This window comes from Ictidomys tridecemlineatus, chromosome 3 (assembly GCF_052094955.1).
Source record: "Ictidomys tridecemlineatus isolate mIctTri1 chromosome 3, mIctTri1.hap1, whole genome shotgun sequence".
In the NCBI taxonomy this organism is placed as follows: Eukaryota; Metazoa; Chordata; class Mammalia; order Rodentia; family Sciuridae; genus Ictidomys; species Ictidomys tridecemlineatus.
The window spans coordinates 59585820-59605646 of NC_135479.1; the positions used below are offsets into that span (position 1 = coordinate 59585820).

At 41.2% G+C, this 19827-nt stretch overlaps 1 long non-coding RNA gene across 3 annotated transcripts in view; it reads left to right on the forward strand.

Moving 5' to 3' along the window:
- Positions 1-19827, forward strand: part of LOC120884221 (uncharacterized) — an 87582-nt gene that overhangs the window by 8256 nt on the left and 59499 nt on the right. For all 3 annotated transcript variants that reach the window (XR_013436370.1, XR_013436371.1, XR_005726533.2), the window contains exons 3-4: positions 5011-5160; positions 12905-12969. This is a non-coding gene — a long non-coding RNA (uncharacterized LOC120884221). The remainder of the gene's footprint in view (positions 1-5010; positions 5161-12904; positions 12970-19827) is intronic.

Sequence of the window (19827 nt, forward strand, 5' to 3'; positions counted from 1 at the left end):
TTTGTTACAATATACAGAAATGGTAAGTTCAACTATCATCTACCATATAAACAGTTTTGCAAAAGGGTCTATAGTTTCTGATGGTGGACAAAGAACCTGGGGTGAGGTGTAGGATGAGATATTGAGGGGGTAGGAAGTGAGGAAATAGAGTTATTATATTTAAGAAAGCATGAAAGAGGAATCTAAAGAAGTTGGTTAGTAGCAGAAGAGAGAGAGAGTGATATTGAGGAGGCAAGAGGGAAGACAGTAGATACAGAAAACAAACATATTAAGTAAAAACATAAAAAATTGGAGATAAAAGAATATATAACACCACTGTAATATACTATTCAGATATCCCAATCCTCAAAAGCCTAATTCATGAAAAGTACTTGGTTTCACAAATGTTGGTGAGAAAAGAGAGAGAGGAGAAAAAAATCTTGAAGGAAGATGCATAAGTTCAGTATCTTTCCAGCTCCACTTCTCATTCAGTAGGTGGGTTGTCTATTGTTTTCTGTATCTCCACCCTCAGGATGGTGAAGGTTATAGGGTGGGAGGGTTGGTCCAAGGTTCTCCTTGGGGGCCTGCTCATGTGATGTGGGCACCTGGTCTTATCTCCTTGTATCGCCTTTAGACCTTGCAATTTCTGGTCTCTAATTTAGTCTCTAAACAGTGTCTCACTCACCCCCTCCATTTCTGCTTCCCAATCAGGAAGGTTTCACTCAGGTGGTCTTGTGGGCTGCACTCTGAGAGCTGTGCACCTGTCGTGGAGAGCTGTTTTATATTGGGCAGCTCAGGATGTGGCACTGTGCCAAGTTAGTGTCTGCTGTGGAGAGGAGGGAGCTGGGGTATCCAGGAGTCCTGCACAGGTGTTTTGTTTGCAGAGCCAGTCTTGAAAGTGAAGGAGAAGCTAATCTGTGTGGTGCCAAACTCTCCTTTAGAGGCTGCCATTGTTTTTGGCTGAACTTTTTTCTCTTAAGAATTTCTTTTAAAACTGTTTTGAGTTTTTTTGGTAGGAAAGTGTTAGGTCAGTTTGAGGTGCTAAGAGAAGAAAGCACCAGGCAACCTGCACGCAGTAAAGAACAACTCATTAGGCACCAACAGACAAGCAGTGATGGTGCCTCCTAACCACCTGTCAATCAGTGGGATCTCCTAACCAATCCTGGAAAGACACTGGATCTCAGCAAGATTCCCCCGACCAAACCCATTAGGACAAGGGACTCTAAAACCCTTCCTTTCCCATCCCAAGGGTTCCATTCCTGCCCTAAGCCCAGTAAGATTCCAATCTGGCTGAGCCTGGGTGCAATTCTCCTGGACCTGCTGTGTTGGACTGGAGGGTATTGCCTGGGAGCAAATCTCAATAAAGCCTTGTTCATCTGCTTTTCATCTGCCTCCTTTTGATCAGCTGATGCTGAAAACCCACAGGGAGGGACTTAAACCCATCATAGACTGATTACTTGCCCAGGGACTCCTCATCCCTATTGACTCTCCCTGCAACATTTCCATATTGCTCGTCTGCTAACCCTCAGGAGCCTATATGTTAATCTAGGACCTCTGCTTAATTAATGAGGCAGTTATTCCCATCCACTGGATGGTTCCCAACCCTTACACTCTTCTTTCTCATATTCCCCATTCGACCACTCACTTTACTGTCTTGGATGTTAAAGCTGCCTTCTTTATAGTGTCTATCCATCCTGACCCTTATTACCTCTTTACCTTCATATGGGAAGACCTTATATCCTTTAGATCTCAACAGCTGACATGGACAGTCCTACCCCAAGGCTTCAGGGACAGTCCCTACCTCTTTGGGCAAGCCTCGGCACAGGCTCTAACTGCTCATGATTTGGGGGATTGCCTTTCTTGTAGTATGTGGATGACCTTCTCCTGTGAAGTTCATAGCTCAAGACTTCCCAAACTCAACGTGTTCAGCTCCTAAATTTCCTGGGGTTCTGGGGCTATCAGGTCTCTCCAGCCAAAGCCCAGCTTACTAGCCCTTCAGACACCAACCTCAAAAAGCCTGATGACAGAATTTAAGTTCTCCATGACCTACAGCCACCTGAAACAGTGTTCTACATCCTCTTCTTCCTGGGTCTGGCTGGGCTTTTTTAGGCATTGGGCCCCCAACTTTACATTCCTTTGCAAGCCCTTATACCAGGAAGCTAAGGAGACCCCTTATGGGCTCCTCACCTCCCCTAACCTAGTAGCCAACTCCTTTTACAAGTTCAGGGATGCTCTTACATTTGTGCAATGAATAGTCACAGGGTGTGACTGTATTGATAGTCATTTCCACATGGATGCCTCACCCCCACACTGTGCCATTTTGAAAATGGTTTGACATTAGGATTTTTTTTAAAGTACTGCCCCAACCCAGAGTGGTACATACTCTCTCTACTAGTTAGCAACTCTCCCAACCCTTACGTTAGAATTTGATTATAATCTAAAAGTTGGAAGACTGGAACTTAAGGGACCATAGTTGAGATGATATAGGGCATTTGAGCCATTGAGCTGAGGAAAGGCTTCAGGAAATATCCCAAAGAAGGGAATACACAGGATCAAGGGAACTGTCTTGAGATAGGGTGGGGGCTGTCCTGTGAAAAAGGAATCTGATGTTTCCTATAAATTTTCAAAGGACAAGAAGCAATGGATAGAGGGTGCAGGGAAAGGAGTCTCAGAATGTTCTGAGGAAGAATATGAAATGATGAGCCCTTGATGTGGGCTTCAGACTGTTCAAGCACCTGGTATAGCAGTTCCTTGGCAAGAATCCTGCAGATAGGCAGGAGTAAGGAACGATGGGCTGAATGATTTCTATGGTATTTTCTGTTATACAAAATATTTTCATTCTATTTTAAGTACTCTTGAGAACTCTGTTGTACTATTAGGAGCTTATTTGAAGGTGAGAGGGTACAGAAAGATGGCTGCCCCATAACTATTATTGTATTTAATAGATATCCAAGGTGTTGGAAGTGGATTTGCATATGCATGTGTCCAATGTCTATGTGTTAAATGCTTGGCAGAAATTTTACAGTAACCCTGTGGGACCAGTTTTCCTATTTGCATGGATGAGGGAACTGAAGCTAAGATGTCTTAAGTAACTTAGCAAGGCCTTGCTGTCAATTAAGGGGAAGTAGAAGCGAAAATGCAAACATGAGTTTTGACTCAGAAACCTAAATTTGTGACTTTTGAAGAAAGTTTTCTTTCTTCCTGAACCTCTACCCTTTTTGTAAACACATTGATAGATGGTGTTATATCCCTTCCCACCCAGTGTTGGTGATGATGCAGTATTTCTTTCCTTTATATTAACGTGTCTGCCAGATTCTCCTTTTTTGCAGATGCTGTGTTCTCTTGTAAAGCAGGAGTCAGCCACCCTTTGATATAAAGTGCCAGGTAATATTTTTGGCTTTGTGGTTATGCCCAGTGTGCAGGTGCATCCAGGATCAATTTGTGAATGAAGGAGCATGGCTCAGATTTTGTAAAAAGTGGCTTTGGAGGGACCTGATTTGGCTCGTGGTTGTATATGCTGATCCCTGCTTCAAAGCCATGATAGACAGTGTTCCTCCTTGGTCTCTTCAGGGCTTTGATCATCCCATATACATTTCTGTTTAGGTTCAAGGTTAATTGCATTGTAGTTCCACATGTTTTCTGGTTTACAATCCTGGTCTGTCCTAATTGGAAAGCCTCTTGAGGGCACTTGGCTGGAGGTGTACTTCCTAGCCCTCTGGTGGGACTATCCACTGAGCTCCCTGAGACCAGATGGTTCCATAGCATGTGTGCACTTGGAGAACTCTTGCAGATGGTGACCTGTCTAAAAGTGGCATGTTCACAGAATGCAAGACTTGGCAGTAGCTGGGAAGAACCTAGTAACTTAGCAAGGCTGTGTTTTTTAACCCTGCTTGTCAAAATATATTGTTTGGTGAGAAAACAAAGTATGGATGTGTGCAATGATACCTTTTTGTACTGGAAACATTGAATGTATGTTTTGTGTATATATTTTGTAAAGGTCAGGACTGTGAGTGCATGGAAAGGCCTGAAGTATCCAGGAGCCCTCACTTCTGGGGGAAAAGCCCTGTGTTGGGGCTGGTGATTTTTGCCTAACTATGGTGTTGAAGATCTTGACAAGGAGGATGTGTTTGCATGTTACTTGCTTAATTAAAATTGAAGAATAACAAAAAGGATCAGCTGAGTTTCAGCCTGTTTATAATCACTAGGGGCCCCAAGCAAACATTGAATGGAAGAAGTGCAATAGGCTTTCTGGGAGGGGGTCCTCATGGCCTGCTGGATTGTTGATACTTCATGCAACACAGCATCCTCATTACATAATAGGGACACGCAGCCCAGAGTAAATGGGATGAGAACCTCAGCTCTGATGATCTCTAGACTTTTGTCCTGCTGCCTGTCAATTGGGTGGTCACTTAACATTCCTTAAGGTTATTTTCCTGTCAGCCTCATGTTCCAGTTGAGGAAAAGGAAGATGACAAGATCAGTTTTATGCTTGACTCAGGCATCTGTGAGGCAGCTGAAAGGTCACAGGGAGGTTTATGGGAAACAGTTTTCACAGGAAAAGCTGGGTGTAGATGCGTCATTTATTTTTTGTTTAAGGATGGATGAGTGCACATCCTTACTCATGGCTTGGCTATTTTTCTGTGTGTTAATCCAAGATAAATTTGATGTTAGAGAATAAAAGGAAGTCTTTTCCACAATTTACTTTAAGCAGCAAACAATAAAGCATTGAGCTCTTGAGCTCTACCTTTCTTGTAAGTTCATTATTTATTTCCAGTGGTTGTGACAATTAGTTTATCTCCTTTGACTTATTTTTATCAGTTTGGAACCCTAAAACCCAACGAACTTTCAGTTTACCCACGTAAGTATGTATCTCCGTCCAACATAAAAGACACCATTATGGTGAAAATTGTTTTCCTTCAGCTGAAGTTATTTGCTATTTATAAAATATCATTTGGAAAAAAAAGCAAAAAAAAATCCTTTGAGGTATATTTTATATCATGGCAATTCTTTATGTATATTGTATCCTTCTAGGCTCTGAGAATTAGAAAACCAAAAGGCTTTGAAGTTTTGTGTGATGCCACCTGAATTGGAAACCAAGATGAACATAATGGAAGGAGGTCTATTGCTATTTTCAGCAAATTCTAATTCATCATGTATGGAGCTTTCAAAGAAAATTGCCGAGTGAGTTGTAATTTCACCATTAAATTCAAATGGATTATGTGATATAAATTTGACAATCAGGTATGCAGTGATTGTCAAGCTTGAACACGGTTAAGTTGTAGTTCATCTGTGTATCATTCACATAAATTAAAGGCTAACCTTTAGATAAAATGTCTTACCTCCCTACATATTCATCCAGCACACATTCATAAGTGCCAGAGATTGTGTTAGGTGCTTTGTGTTCATAGAATTATTTTAGTATGATGAAAAACTAAAGGATATTAGTAAATAAGAAGAGTTCACAGCTTGCACTTCAGTATAATTTTAGATATCTGTTAAATGAATATTAAATCCCTGCTCTGTACAAGACCTTGATCTAGACATTGGGGGTTAGCAGGGAGCAGGCCAGTCAACTTTCTTCTTTCTTACAAACTTTACATTTACATTTCAGCTGCCTCTCAGATGCCTGAGTTATGCATAAAACATAAGTGCAGAGTTTTGAGAATGTACTTAATGCCTATAAATGTTTTACATCAATTATAAAATGTAATCAGGCTCAATGGTGCACACCTGTAGTCATGGTTACTCCAGAATCAAAGGCAGGAAGATCAGTTGAGCCCAGAAGTTCAAGGTCACTGTATTTAATATCTCTGAACTGCCCCCTTAGAAATGGTAATGATGGTTAAATTTTAAAATAAGAAAATTTTAGTAAGTAAATGTCTTGGAACATAGATAACAAAATTTCAATTTTGTTTATCTTTTTGAAGTAGCTTTATTTACACATATTATTATGCACTCAAAGAGACATGGGATCTTAAAAGTGCTAGGCTCTAATAAAATTCTAGGAAACCTGGCAGAATATAAATACATTAATTTGTCCCTTATGTCACCATAAAATACAGGTATAGTATATACTAGCATAGAAATTCCAAATGTGAACCAAGCCCTCTGAAAATGTGTATAATAAAGTTATTTTTTGATACAAGTTCCTTAATAATAACTCATTTTGGAGTGAACCCAGCTAATGGATGAAGTTCACCTAGGGATATAAGTAAATAAGAATTATTGAAGTTATTAGAGGAAATTTGTTTCACATATCGGAGAGTGAGAGGGTGGTGGTTTTTTTTTTGTAATGGAATAACATGTTATCTGGGTGAATAATAAAAAAGACTCAGATTACTAAAATCAGATATTAAAATATTAATTTTAATGTAATTATTAATGTAAAAGTGTTAGTTTTACATCAGTTATAAAATGTAATCAGGCTCAATGGTGCACACCTATAGTCATGCTTACTCCAGAATCAAAGGCAGGAAGATCAGTTGAGCCAGGAATTCAAGGTGAAATATACACTGAACTTGTTATTTAATATCACTGAACTGCACCCTTAGAAATGGTAATGATGGGTAAATTTTAAAATAAGAAAATTTTGGTAAGTAAAAGTCTTGGAACATAGACTTGATCCTGAAAGCTCTGCAGTTTTAGAGTTGACCCCAAGTGTTTGGTTTTAGCATAAGTCCATTCTCCATATTCTTAAAAACTTTGCACCTTGCAATAGTAGCCCCTTGTCATCATGTTCAAAGAGCCACACATCTTCTGAGCTCTGTATTTTGTGGTTGAATTGTGAGGTTTTAGAAACACAGGTGTCATCACTTTCCTCCTTTTGAGAGCCTGTTCCCTATATGTTCATGTACAGTCAGCTTGATGGGAGCTTGGAGAAGCCAGGGGACATGGAAATGTTGTAATGAGAGAGGCTTATGTATATGAAATCATGTCATCTGCAGACACGGTTAAGTAGACCTAGTTCTAACTAGTTATACATGACAAGAGAATGCATTTTGATTCATTGTACACAAATGAAGCACAGCAGTGCATTCCTCTGGTTGTCCATGAAGTAGAATCACACCATTTGTGCAGTACACCATTCCTGAACTTGTACATGTACCTAGGATAGTGATATCCATCTCATTCCACTATTTTTCCTACCCCTTGTCCACTCCTGTCCCCTCACTGTCCTCTGCCCAATCCAAAGTTCCTCAGTTCTTCCCATACCCACCCCCCATCATTATGGATCAGCATCCACATATCAGAGAAAACATTTACCCTTTGGTTTTGGGGGGTTGGATTATTTTGCTTAACATGAAATTCTCCAGCTTCATCCATTAACTGTAGATGTATGGCCAGTACTTCTAATAGTATATTGAGCAAGAGGTTTTTTCTTGTTCCTGATCCTACAGAAAATGGTTTCACCTCTTCACCTTTCAGTGTGATGTTGTTTGGGGTTTGTAATCCTTTGCCTTTATTTGGTTGAGGCACATTTCTCTTGTTTCTAATTTTTGAGGGTTTTCATTATAAAGGGAAGTAGAATTTTACAGAATGGTTATTCTCTAATGATTTCAATGGAGTTGTGATTTTTAGTTTGGATTCCTTTACTGCAGCAAATCACCTATTTGTATTTACAGGGGTTGAAACATCGTTGCCTCCCTGGGATGAATCTCCTTTGATGGTGGTGAATGATCCTTTTGGTGTGCTATTGGATTAGGTTTGGGAGCATTCTGTTGAATATTTATGCAGCTGTGTTCATTAGGTATATTAGGTGAGTTGTAGTTTTTGGCTGTGGCATCAGAATAGTTCTGTGTTCAGAAGATGAATTTGGAAAGATTTCCTCTTCTTTAGTATTTTAGAAGAATTTGAAAAGGCTTTGTGCTCTTTGTTTCCTTTTTAGTTTTTTTCACACATAAGGATTAAACCTTGGCCTTAGCCATGCAAGGCCAGCACATTACCACTGAGCTACTGCCTCTGCCCTGAATACTTCTTTAAAGGGTTGTTAGAATTCAGCACAGAAACCACCAAGTCTTGACTTCCTCTTTACTAGGAGACTCTTCATTATTTATTCAGCATCTTTACTCACCACTGCATTAAGATTTTCCATTTCTTCATAATTTCCTCATGGTAGATTGGATATGTTGAGGTATGTATCCTGCTAGATTATCGAATTTACTGGCATATGTTCGTGGTCTCTTCATAGGAGTTTCTTATGATTCTATTTATTTTGTGTCAGTTGCAGTGTCTCCTATTTCACTTGAATCTTCTTTCTTTGTTTTCCCCCTTCATCTAGCTAAGTGTTTGCTGATTTTATTTCTAAACACCTGGTCTGAGTTTCATTGTTTTTTTTTATTGTTTCTGTAGTTTTAATTTTACTTATTTCTGCTCTGATATTTATTATTATTGTTTAAAATCAACTCTTGGTTTAGTTTGTTCTTCTTTCTTTAGTTCCTAGAGGTGTTGCTTTAGCTTGTTGTCATCTTTGATCTGTTCTGATGTGGGTGTTCACTGCTATAAACGTCTCTCATTGACCTTATTTTGCTGCACACTACAGGTTTTCATGCAGGGTGAGGGCACTAGGTAGGAGGCTAAGTGCTGGGCCTGCCCTTCCTTGGTGGATTCTCAATTGGTGGGGCTTTTGGGGGGACCAGCAGGTTGGGTGAGCCCAAGGCCACAGAAAGGAATTATGCTGAGCTTTCTGACAAAGTTTCTGTTTTCTGTCTGAGAAACAGCATTCTAAACCCACCTTAGCTGTGCTTTGAACAGCCCAGGCTTTAATATTTTGAATTAATTGAAGGTAGAATCTAGATGTTTTCTAACATATGCACCAGCAGAAACTCCAGAATGCCCTCCTCCATCACCAGAGCAGCTGGCCCCAGATGGTCTCAGGTGTTCATGTTTCCTCTTGGTCAATTCTAAGTATTAGAGGTATTAACATAAAGATCCTAACATGCATTTTAGGAGGTAGGACTTTAAAAATATTAGAATTTATGGAAGTAAAGTTTAATGACAAGAAATAATTTGCAAAACACTTACATTGTCAAGTACAATAACAAATGCCTTCCTGTCTCTCTCCTTTTCTGTGTTCTTTTTGAGACAAAGTATCAGTGAGTTCCCCAGGTCTTGCTAAATTGTCCAGGTTGACTTTGAACTTGTGATCCTTATGTCTCAGCCTCCTGAGTCCTGGTCTTACAGGTGTGTACCAGCATACCTAAATACATAGCTATGTCTCAGTGGTACTATTTTCTTTTTTAATTTTAATTTTTTATTTGTTTTAATTAGTTACACATGACAGTACAATGATCTAGACATATCATACATTTGAATCAGGTGGGGTATAATTTCTCATTTTTCTGAATGTACAGGTTGCAGAATCACATTGGTCATGCAGTCATGTATATACATACAGCAATAATAATGAGTGGTACTATTTTCATTGAACAATTTGTTTTAAAGTAAAATATCCTGAAATAATTATATTTTTTTCAGAAAATTGAGCATGCCTGGTGAATGTTTTCCTTTTTCTGAGGTGTCGTCAAAATCCTGATCTTGTATAAGAAGAGAAATAAGTTATATAGTTATATATTAAATAATAGAAATGAACATAGATTACCCGATCATTCTGAAAACTGTGATTATCTCATTTTGCTATACTGAAACAAGAAGGTAAATCTATTTGTCTTTATAATTTCTTTTACTTTGGAAAAGATGGTATATGTTTAAAATGTACAACTGAATGTTCTGTTATCCATGTACATTGTGAAAAGATTACACCATCAATCTATTTTACATACATATCACCTCCATTACCAAACACTTTTTGTGTTATAAAAATTACAAATGGACACTTTAACAATGTTAGCTGCACCATACATTATTCTTTTATTTATTTGTATATAACAGCAGACTGCATTACAATTCTTATTATATATATGGAACACAACTTTTCATATCTCTGGTTGTATACATAGTATATTTACACCAATTTGTGTCTTCATACATGTACTTTGGATAATAATGATCATCACATTCCACCATCATTAATTACCCCATGCCCCCTTTCTTCCCCTCCCACCCTTCTTACTCTATCTAGAGTTCCTCTATTCCTCCCATGCTCCCTCTCCCTATCCCACTATGAATCAGCCTCCTTATATCAGAGAAAACATTTGGCATTTGGTTTTTTGGGATTGGATAACTTCACTTAGCATTATCTTCTCTAACTCCGACCATTTACCTGAAAATGCCATGATATTATTCTCAATTGTTGATGAGTAATATTCGATTGTGTATATATGCTACATATTTTTCATCCATTCATCTACTGAAGGGCGTCTAGGTTGGTTTCACAGTGTAGTTATTGTGAATTGTGCTGCTAAAAACATTGATGTGGCTGTGTCCCTGTAGTATGCTGTTTTTAAGTCCTTTGGGTATAGTCTGAGGAGAGGAATAGCTGGGTCAAATGGAGGTTCCATTTCCAGATTTCCACGGAATCTCCATGCTGCTTTCCATATCGGCTGCACCAATTTGCAGTCCCACCAGCAGTGGCACCATACACCATTCTTAAGTATATTTACTTATGTATGTTTGATCTGTTATTGAATTGTATGAGCTCCTTATATAGTTTTGGTGTTAGCCCCTGTCAGATACATGCTTTGCAGATGTGACTCCCACTGTATCTGTGGCCTTTTATCTTGGTGCTTGTTGGTTTTCCTTGCTGTGCAGAAGCTTGTCAGTGTGATGTCCTATCATTTGGTTATTCTTGCTCTCCTGAATGTGCCTTCAGAGTCATATTTATAAAGTCATTGCTCAGAGCTTTCTCCTAGTTTTTCTCTTAGAATTTAAGAAAAGAATTTTTTGCAGTTGTGTATGGACAGAATGCCTTTATTTTATGTGGTGCTGAGGATCGAGCCCTGCGCCTCAGACATGCTAGGCAAGCTACACCCCTGCCTTCTTAGAGGTTTTATAATTATAGCTTATAGGCTTATATATCTTATGCATTTATTTATTTATTCATTTATTTTTGAATTGATGCTTTATAATTTATATAAAGTTGGAATGGATTGTGACATATTCATAAATTTACGTCAGCTTTCTTCCCTAGTTCTTTCCCTTTGCCTCCTGTCCTCCCTCACCCTCGATTTTCTGATTCTACTCTATCACAGTCTAGTCTATTTTTGTGAGATTTCCCCGTTTTCCTTTTTTCTCTCTATATTCCACTTATGAGAGAAACCATTTGATCCTTGAATTTCTGAGAATGGCTTATTTCACTTGACATGATGTTCTCCAGTTCTATCCCTTTACCAGCGAATGACAAAATTTTATTTGTCCTCATGGCTGAGTAGAACTCTATTGTGTTTATCCACCACATTTTCTTTATCCTTTCATCTATTGGAAGGCACCTAGGCTGGTTCCATAACTTGCCTGTTGTGTATTGTGCTACTATATGCTTTGTTATGCATATATCACTTTAGTATGTTGATTTTACATCTTTGGTATAAATACCAAGGAGTGGGATGGCTGACTGCAGATCCATTTCTTGTCTTTTTAGGAATCACCATACTGCTTTAGTTTGTAGTCCGATCAACAATTTATGAACCCACGTTTCCTCCCATATCTTCATGAACAATTATCATTTGTGTGAAAATTAGTATGATAATTATCATTCTGAGTGGGGTGAGATGAAATCTCAGTGTGGGTTTGTTTTTGTTTTGTTTTTTTGCACCAGAGATTAAAGCCAGGGGTTCTTAACCACTTAGACACATACTCAGCCTCTTTTTAAAGTTGCTTTTTTTTTGGAGACAGTGTTTTTCCAAGTATCTGAGGTTGTTGTTGAACTTGCAGTCCTCCTGTCAGCCTCCAAAGCCACTGGGATTATAGGTGTGTGCCTATGTGCCTGGTTTCGATTTAGTTTGATTTTCATCTCCCAGATGGCTAAGGATGTTGAACATATTTTTATATGTTAGTTGACCATTTGGTTTTCTTCTTTGAATTTCTTCATCTTTCTCATTTATAGGGCTCGTTAAGGTTTTTTGATTATTAATATGTAATATTTATATACTATTTTCTGATTATTAATTCCTTGTTGGAAGGTTATCTGACATACATTTTCTCTGATTCTGTAGGCTGTCTTTACACTCTTAATTGTTTTCTCTCCTGTACAGAATCTTTTTAGTTTGATGCTTTCACACTTATTAATTCTCACTTTTATTTCATGAATTTTAAGGATCTTTTCAAGAAAGTCAGTACCCCTGCAAGTGTGTTGGAATGTTTCCCGTATTCCTGTAGCAATTTGGTGTTTCTGGCATAATTCCTAGGACATTCATCCACTTTGAGTTAATTTTGTTTGTGCAGAGTGAAATACAGGGATCTAGTTTCATCCTTCTACACGTTACTGTTGAGTTTTCCCTGCACCATTTGTTAAAGAGGCTCTTACTTCTCCAATGTGTGCTTTTGACACCTTTGTCAGAAATAAGATTTATGTGGATTTGTCTCTGTCTTTAATCCATTTTTAATTCGTGTGTGTGTGTGTGTGTGTGTGTGTGTGTGTGTGTGTGTGTGCGTGGTGCTGGGAACTGAACCCAGGGCCTCGTGCATGAGAGGGAAGCACTCTACCAACTTAGCTATGTCCCCAGCCCTAGTTCACTTGTATGTACTGTGTAAGATACACAGTATCTTCATTACTTTGCTTCATTACTTTGCATGTAAATATCCTGTTTACCCAACACTGTACATGGATGAGACAGTCCATTCCCTATTGTAAGGTCTTGGTGCCTTTTCAGTAATGCCTGGGTTTGTATCTGAGCTCTCTCCTGTGTTAATATGGTATCCTCTGTTCTCTTCTTTGTGTTAACTTTCATGTGAGTATCTGAGTGGATTTTATCAGAATCCTACAATATACTCTCACTTACTGTGATGCCTCTCCTTTGTCCTTTTTTGTCAGGAGGAGATGACTATTCATGACATTTTGTGGACTTATTGAATTAAAGGATTTTCTTTCTATACCAGGTAAGATTCATTGATAGGTTGAAAGGAATGCCACTGAATCTCTTGTTGTGGTAACCTGGACATTTTAACAATATTTATTCTTCCGTCCATAAGCACACTGTATCTTTCCATCTGTGTATGTGTCCATTTTCTTTCATCAGTGTTTACTAATTTTCACTATACAGATCAATTTGCTTTCTTTGAATAATTTGGCTCAATCTTTCTCTAAGTATTTTGTTCCTTTGGGTGCTATTGTAAATGGAATATAATTATTTTTTCTGGTAGACGATTATTAAGGACAAGGAAATGCATCTGATTTTCTCAGGTGGGTTTTGTCTCCTGAACCTTGACTGAGCTTGTTCATTAGTTCTAACAGTTTTCATTGGAAAAGAGTGTGGCATTCTCTATGAAGAGGAATTGTCCTCTGCCAACAGAGGTGGCCCTTCCATGTTCCTTCCTGGTTTAGATTCCTGTGGTTTCTTTTTGCTCACAGATTCCTCTGTCTGGGGTCTTCAGCACTACATGGAACAGACATTGCTGCAGGGTGGGCAGCATCACCTTGGTCATGATCTTAAGGAAAAGCTTTTTATTTTTCAGCCACTGCATACAACCTTTGATGTGGCAGATTCTGTGTGACCTTTATTGTCCTGTGGTGCATTCCTTTTTACCTAATTTTTGGAGGACGTCCATCATGAAAAAGTGTTGTTTTTTTCAGAATAGTTTTTCTATTCCTATTGAGATAGTATGGTTTTTATCTTTCATTGTGTTTGAATTGGTTTATCAGGTTGAATTATATATGTGTTTTACAGCATTCTTGCCCTCTGGGATGACTCTCACTTGGTCCTAGTGAATGATTTAGAATGTTCTAATGAATTTGCTGGACCAGTATTTTGTTAAGGATGTTTGTGGCTACAGACATGAGATATATTGGTCTGTACCTGTGGTTTTTGATGTGATTTTTATAATATTACAGAAACTTTACAGTCTGGCCTCGTTGAAAGTCATCCAAGTTGTGTTTAGAATGCTGCTTCTCAGACAGGAAAGAGAAAACTGAGCAGAAATCCCAGCATAATTCCTTTCTGTGAACCTGACCTTGCTGCTCCAGGAGTGGACCCCACACATTGAGCAATCAATGTGGGAGGCTAGGCCTTAGCACTCAATCTGTCTCCTGGTACCATTAGTCCTGCACCAAACCCTATAGGAAAAGCCACAAGTTCTCACTTGCATTCATTGCAGATTTACATCATTGATGTGTCCTCTATCAAATGAGGTCCTCTATGGAGACACCCTGAATACAGCAATGTGTTCATGTAACAGCTTCCTTGACTTCTGTCCTTGTGGGCACAGATAGACCCACCTCAGCAGCCACAGTGTTCCTTGGTACGTGGGGAGCAGATGTGGACATCCACTCCTCTACATGACTCCAGTTCTGGCCATTTCCAACAGTGCTGGCAGGATAAGTACCTAGCTTTGGACATGCTGGATGAAGGAAGGGACACATGCTAAGAACTTGGAAGGGTGCTGCCAAATGTTTCTGAGGAGTATCTGTGGCCACATCTCCCAGGGGATCTGCCCAGGCCTCCATCTCCTGTATTCTCACCAGGGCTGTTCAGCTCCAGCCTTAAAACCTGCCCATCAGTGGGGACAAACAACCTCTCAGTAATATGTGTGTTGACATTCAGAGGTTGAACATCTTTGACAGTTACTCAGTGCAGTGATTCCCTTTTGAATTGCAGGGATTTGTTCTTTGTCTCTGTGAGGTTCTGTGTGTCCCTGGGATATTAACCTTTGATTAGTCTAGGGTTTTAAGGAACACTTTGCTAGTTGTGAATTGTCTTTCTAAGTATCTATATTCTTTTTTTTTTTTGTCTCCATCAGGAGTTGATATGTGACTTCTGATCCTTAGGTCAGAAGAAAATATTTTCAACTTCAATGTTATGAAAGTATTTTCTAAGAAACTCTTTTTACATATGAATGTAGAACTGCTAGGTGGGTGGCACATGACTACCCAAGTGACTCAGGAGGCTGAGGAAGGAGGATTCAAAGTTGGAGGCCAGTTTTCCTATCTTACATCCTCAGCAACTTAGTGAGACTCCATCTCAAAAAGAAAAAAAAAACTCGGAATGTGGCGTAGTGTTAAAGTGCCCATGGGTTCAATCTCTAGTACTTAAATAAAGAAAACAAAACAAACAAAACAAAAATAAACAAATAATAGAAAACCTAAAAATCTTCGATCTATATGGGATTTACCATTCATAGAAAATTCAAGTGTAAACAGTCCCTTCTACTTTTATGTGGTCAAACAGAAGGTGGCCTGCAGTGATGTGAAAAACTCAGAGGAGGCAAATCCCAGGGAGAGAATAATGACAATTCCCTGGAGACTAGCAGGAGGGAGAAGGGGAGGGAGTAGGAATGGGTACTAGATACAGGACAATGGGATGCAATTAAAGCTCAAAAGCTGGATTGTTTTAAAACAATATAGTCTTAAATTTTAAAATGTTTGAACAAAAATATAAAAAAATAGAAAAAAATGAAAGGTGGAGAGGGAAAGGGCAGCTCTGGGGTGGGAACAGGTGCAGGGGGCGCTCAGTGGGTGGGGCTGGTTTTGGGGCCACTAGGAGCCACAGGCCTGAAGCTGCTGTTGAAGGTGGTTCTGACCCTGGTGCTCTCTCAGGTGGTGGAGGTGGTTATGGAAGTTGAGCTGGGGTTTCTTATCTCTTCCTTTATCCTTACGTGTCCGTACAGACTACTGTATGTATGTTTCTAAGTGCTTTATTATTCTTCTTGGCTTGTTGTTGGTATTACCATAAAGGTTGTCTCTGTGTACTCTTCTGTTCTGTTCAGCACTGGTGTTGAGATTTGTCTGCCTGATGACATGGAGCTGGATGTTGTTGTTTCTTCCTTTGGGATGTATTCCCTGTTACAAAGCAAATTTATCTTTTCTCAAGCCATTGAACTTAAGAGGTATGTGTGTGTGTGTGTGTGTGTCTCCAAATAAAACTGCTTTAAGTTTTAAAAGGTTTAGGTTTAGGCCAGGCTCAGCAACGGAGCAAGCCCCTGTTCTCAATGAAAAAGAAAAAGACCATGGATGTTTCTCAGTGGTAAAGTGCCCCTGAGTTCCAGCCCAGTAACAAAGAAATAAGAATAAAAACATAAAAAAATTTTTAGACCTGTATGGCATTTGCCCTTCTGAGGAAACATAATTAGTCTCTCAAAACTTTATGCAGCCCAGAAGAAATCAGACTGCACTGGTTTCAAAAATACAGACTCAGCATATTGCATATTAGAAGCTAAGGGGTTGCTGGGGACTAGCGGGAGGGTGGGGATGCAGTGGTCATGGTTACTGAATTCCGGAAAATGTTCTGGAACTCCATAGTGGTGACTAGTTCACAGTTTAGAGAAGGCACTTGATGCCAAGTAACTGAGTCTTTTAACAATGAAAACAAATCTTTAATTTTAAATAATAAAATAATAAACAAATACAATAAAAACAAATAAACAAATGGCCTGGGAGAAGACCAGAGACTCTGAGTTCCCCTCTGGATGCAGTGCTGACTCAAGGGCCAGCAGGAGACATTGGTCTTCATTGTCCAAGGCAAGTGCGTCCAGCTCCAGTTCTCTATCAGATGGTGGAGGTGGTGGACCTCGAACGGGAGCTTCCACAAGCACCAGAGCGGCTAGAGGAGTAAAGGTCCACAGACTATCCATGTTAGGTCCAGGGACAGAATATTCCCTACTGCCTTTCATACAATTTCACACACAAACCCAACACCAGGCAGTGTTCCCAGAATGCACACAGACAATGACAGCTCTGTCTCTCATTGTTCCTGCCCCGCCCCAGTTCCTGTGCAGTATGCTCTGCTTGTCCATCCTTGTCCCATTCTGACATACTCAGAACCCCACCTCAGTCCTCCTCACCTTCGGCCTGTTCCTCCATGGGCTCCAGGTTTTCTGTCAAGGCTGGGACCTGGTGTCCTTGGTCCTCCACCTCGGGGCCTGTGACAGTGACCTGGCTGTGGACATTACCAAGTGGGTAGTGAGACAAATGCAAGTGAGGAGACCACCCAAGAGGGATGGGGGCAGCAGTATGAGAGGCCTGGCCTTTCCTACCATGAGGTCAGTGATCTTGGCACCCCACAGTTCAGAGGAGAGGGCTGAAGCTCAGAGAGGCCCAGGGCCAGTTCGAGGACTCACAGCTGTATGTGACCCTGTCACCCTGGGCAGGGCTTACCTTCCCAACATTTGGTACACCTCTTGTTGTATGGAGGAACTCGAGATGGTTGAGGCCGAAGAGGATGATTCAATGAAGAAGATGGGCTCCAGGGTGTCCTCCAGGTCCCCCGGGGAGTATGCCTGGAACACATATCCAATGCTGGTATCATTTCCTCTGTAGCCACCTTCTTGGTTGGGACATTGAGGAAACAGAATCAGTGCCAAAGTGACCCACCAGAAGTGTCTGGGGATGGAGTCCAGTGCAATAGCCAAAGCACATAGGGGCTTGTCCCACAGAGGGACAGGAGACTCCAGCAGAGCAATGGCTGGCAGAGTTCTCAGTGGAATTGCTGAGGGGATAGTTAGAAACACAGCAGCTTCAGGCCAGTGTGTTAGCTGAGCAGAGGTGGCAGCTGTGTGCATTGGGAGCTTATCCCCTGAGTCCCACCAGCACATCACCCTCTGGAGATGGGAAAACAGGCTCATTCCACACAAGAGGGTCCCTGTGTAAGGACAGTCAAGACATCATTCTCTGTGGTGCTGTTGAAATGGCCCCAGGAGGGAATGAGGTCCATATTGCACAGCCCTGAATGACTGTGGAACTGAGTCCCCTGGAAAGTAATCAGGCCCCAAGTCCCTAGCTCATGCTTTCACAGTCTGGGATGTGTTCCTTCAGTCAGCAAGTACCAGAGAAATGGATGAACTAGCACAAGCCTTGTGATGTTTCAGCTAAATGCAGCCCTAGTAATCCTGATGCTGTGTAAGACTTGGAGAGTGTGTGGAAGGACCGTCAGGCCATTGCTACCTGGGAAACTAAGCTAATAGTCATTTGGATGGCAGATACAAATCATCAGAGAATTAAAATCACACCCATGTTGCTGTTCTGATGTTTTCACAAATATAGGAAAAGTGACCTTGGATGAGTCCAAGAATGAGGCAGGCAGAGAGGGTGGGGAGAATGGGTGAGGATTTGTTGCTCAGATTCCTCACGGTGGGGACTCTGCCCCTCCACCTGCCAATCCTACCAGGAAGGTGGTCCTGGTGATATCTGTGCTCTTATTCACTTTTATTCTGCTCTGTCCCCTGCCAGTAGAGTCCCCTCTGTTCCGCACTCACCCTGAGGCCCAGCTCCTGCCTACTGGTGCTTGGCTCTGGATATTTTTCACTGGACGTGGAGTTGGAGGTGAAGCTGTAGCTCCAACGTTTGTGGAGGATCAACTGTGGAAAGAATGGAAGACAGTGCCTGGTAGCTGGCCTGGAGCCCCAGCCCCTGCTCGCCTCCATTCAGGGTGTTACTGCCCCTTGTGACCTTCTGCTCCCCCAACCTCAGACAGACCCTGTGTCTCAGGCTTCTACCCGGTAGGACAGGAAATGACACTGGGTGCCCAGGATGTACCCTGGACACTTTCATTCCCCACCTTTAGTCTTTTCCTGGGTGTGACCATGATATGACATGAGGCTCACAAAGTCACACCTCCTGCTTCCACCTCAGGTCCCTATTCTCCCCTACTGAGGAGCAAGGTGGTGGGGCTCTGCAGGGCTACTCACAGTGATAGTCTCTCCCGGATGTACTTCTCCAGGGCTATCAGGTATTGACCTAAAGCTCCTCCTCGTACTTGCAGGACTTCCATTTGGAGTACTACCACCAGCAAGGCACTGGCAGCAGGATCTAAAACAGCATCGCAGTTGTTTCCAAAGGTTTTGTCTTCGGGGTGTCCAGAGGATGGGCTCTGGGGAAGGGGCCGTGCAGCCATAGGGGGAGCTCTGACGGCGGGGCCTCCTAAAGGGTCGGGCTCCACAGGGGAAACAGGAAAACATGTTTTGGCTTTCAAAGTATTTCACCAAATGAGCTGGGAGGAGGCTGTTGCTAGAATGTGGGTGCCTGGTTACTGGGTTCCAAATTCTGTTTGGATCTCCAAGGAAGGGAAGCCATGTCTTGGGGTCCCTGGCCTAACCGGTCCTCCAGATAAGCCCATGTTTGTCCTTCTGTTGGCTCTCCTCTAGCCCCATGACACTTTTATATGTGTACACAGCCAACCCCAACACTGGCCCCACATCCCTTGATAGGCCTGAGTGCAACCAGGGTCCCAGATCTGGGGAGACACCGCTAGGTTTCAACCCAGCTCCTCCTCCTGTCCTCTCATGGGACCTTGGACAAGTCATCGTGTCTCTAAGGCTTTCCCAGTGTCTCCCTGCACAGTGTCATCATCCTAGAATCTACTTCCTAGCAATGTCACCAGGCATGTGTATAATGACACAAACCATGTTGTCACATGTGTGTAATGTAAAAAAGTAGAGTTAAAATATGGAAACAGGTGAATTGTCACATAGAGTAGAGCTAAGAACAGGCCTGGTCTCCTCCCTCATGACTTTGAAAATGCCATTTTCCTTCCTGGCCTTCTTTCTCCATCTGCATCTTGAGGGGGTTGAAATGCAATTGGTAGGGATATCCTCACCTCCCAGAGCCACCCACCTTGTTCTCTTTGGGATGACTGAGAGTAAGCACAGTCACATTTAGTAAATGAATGAGCACCTTCCTACTCAAGTTTCATCAAAATAATAATAATGATAATATCCCTTCAAAAGATCACTGAGAAGAAATCCACACCAGGTAGGTACAGAACATACAAAACCCCCCACGTGGCACTTGGCGCAGACAGAAGGCGC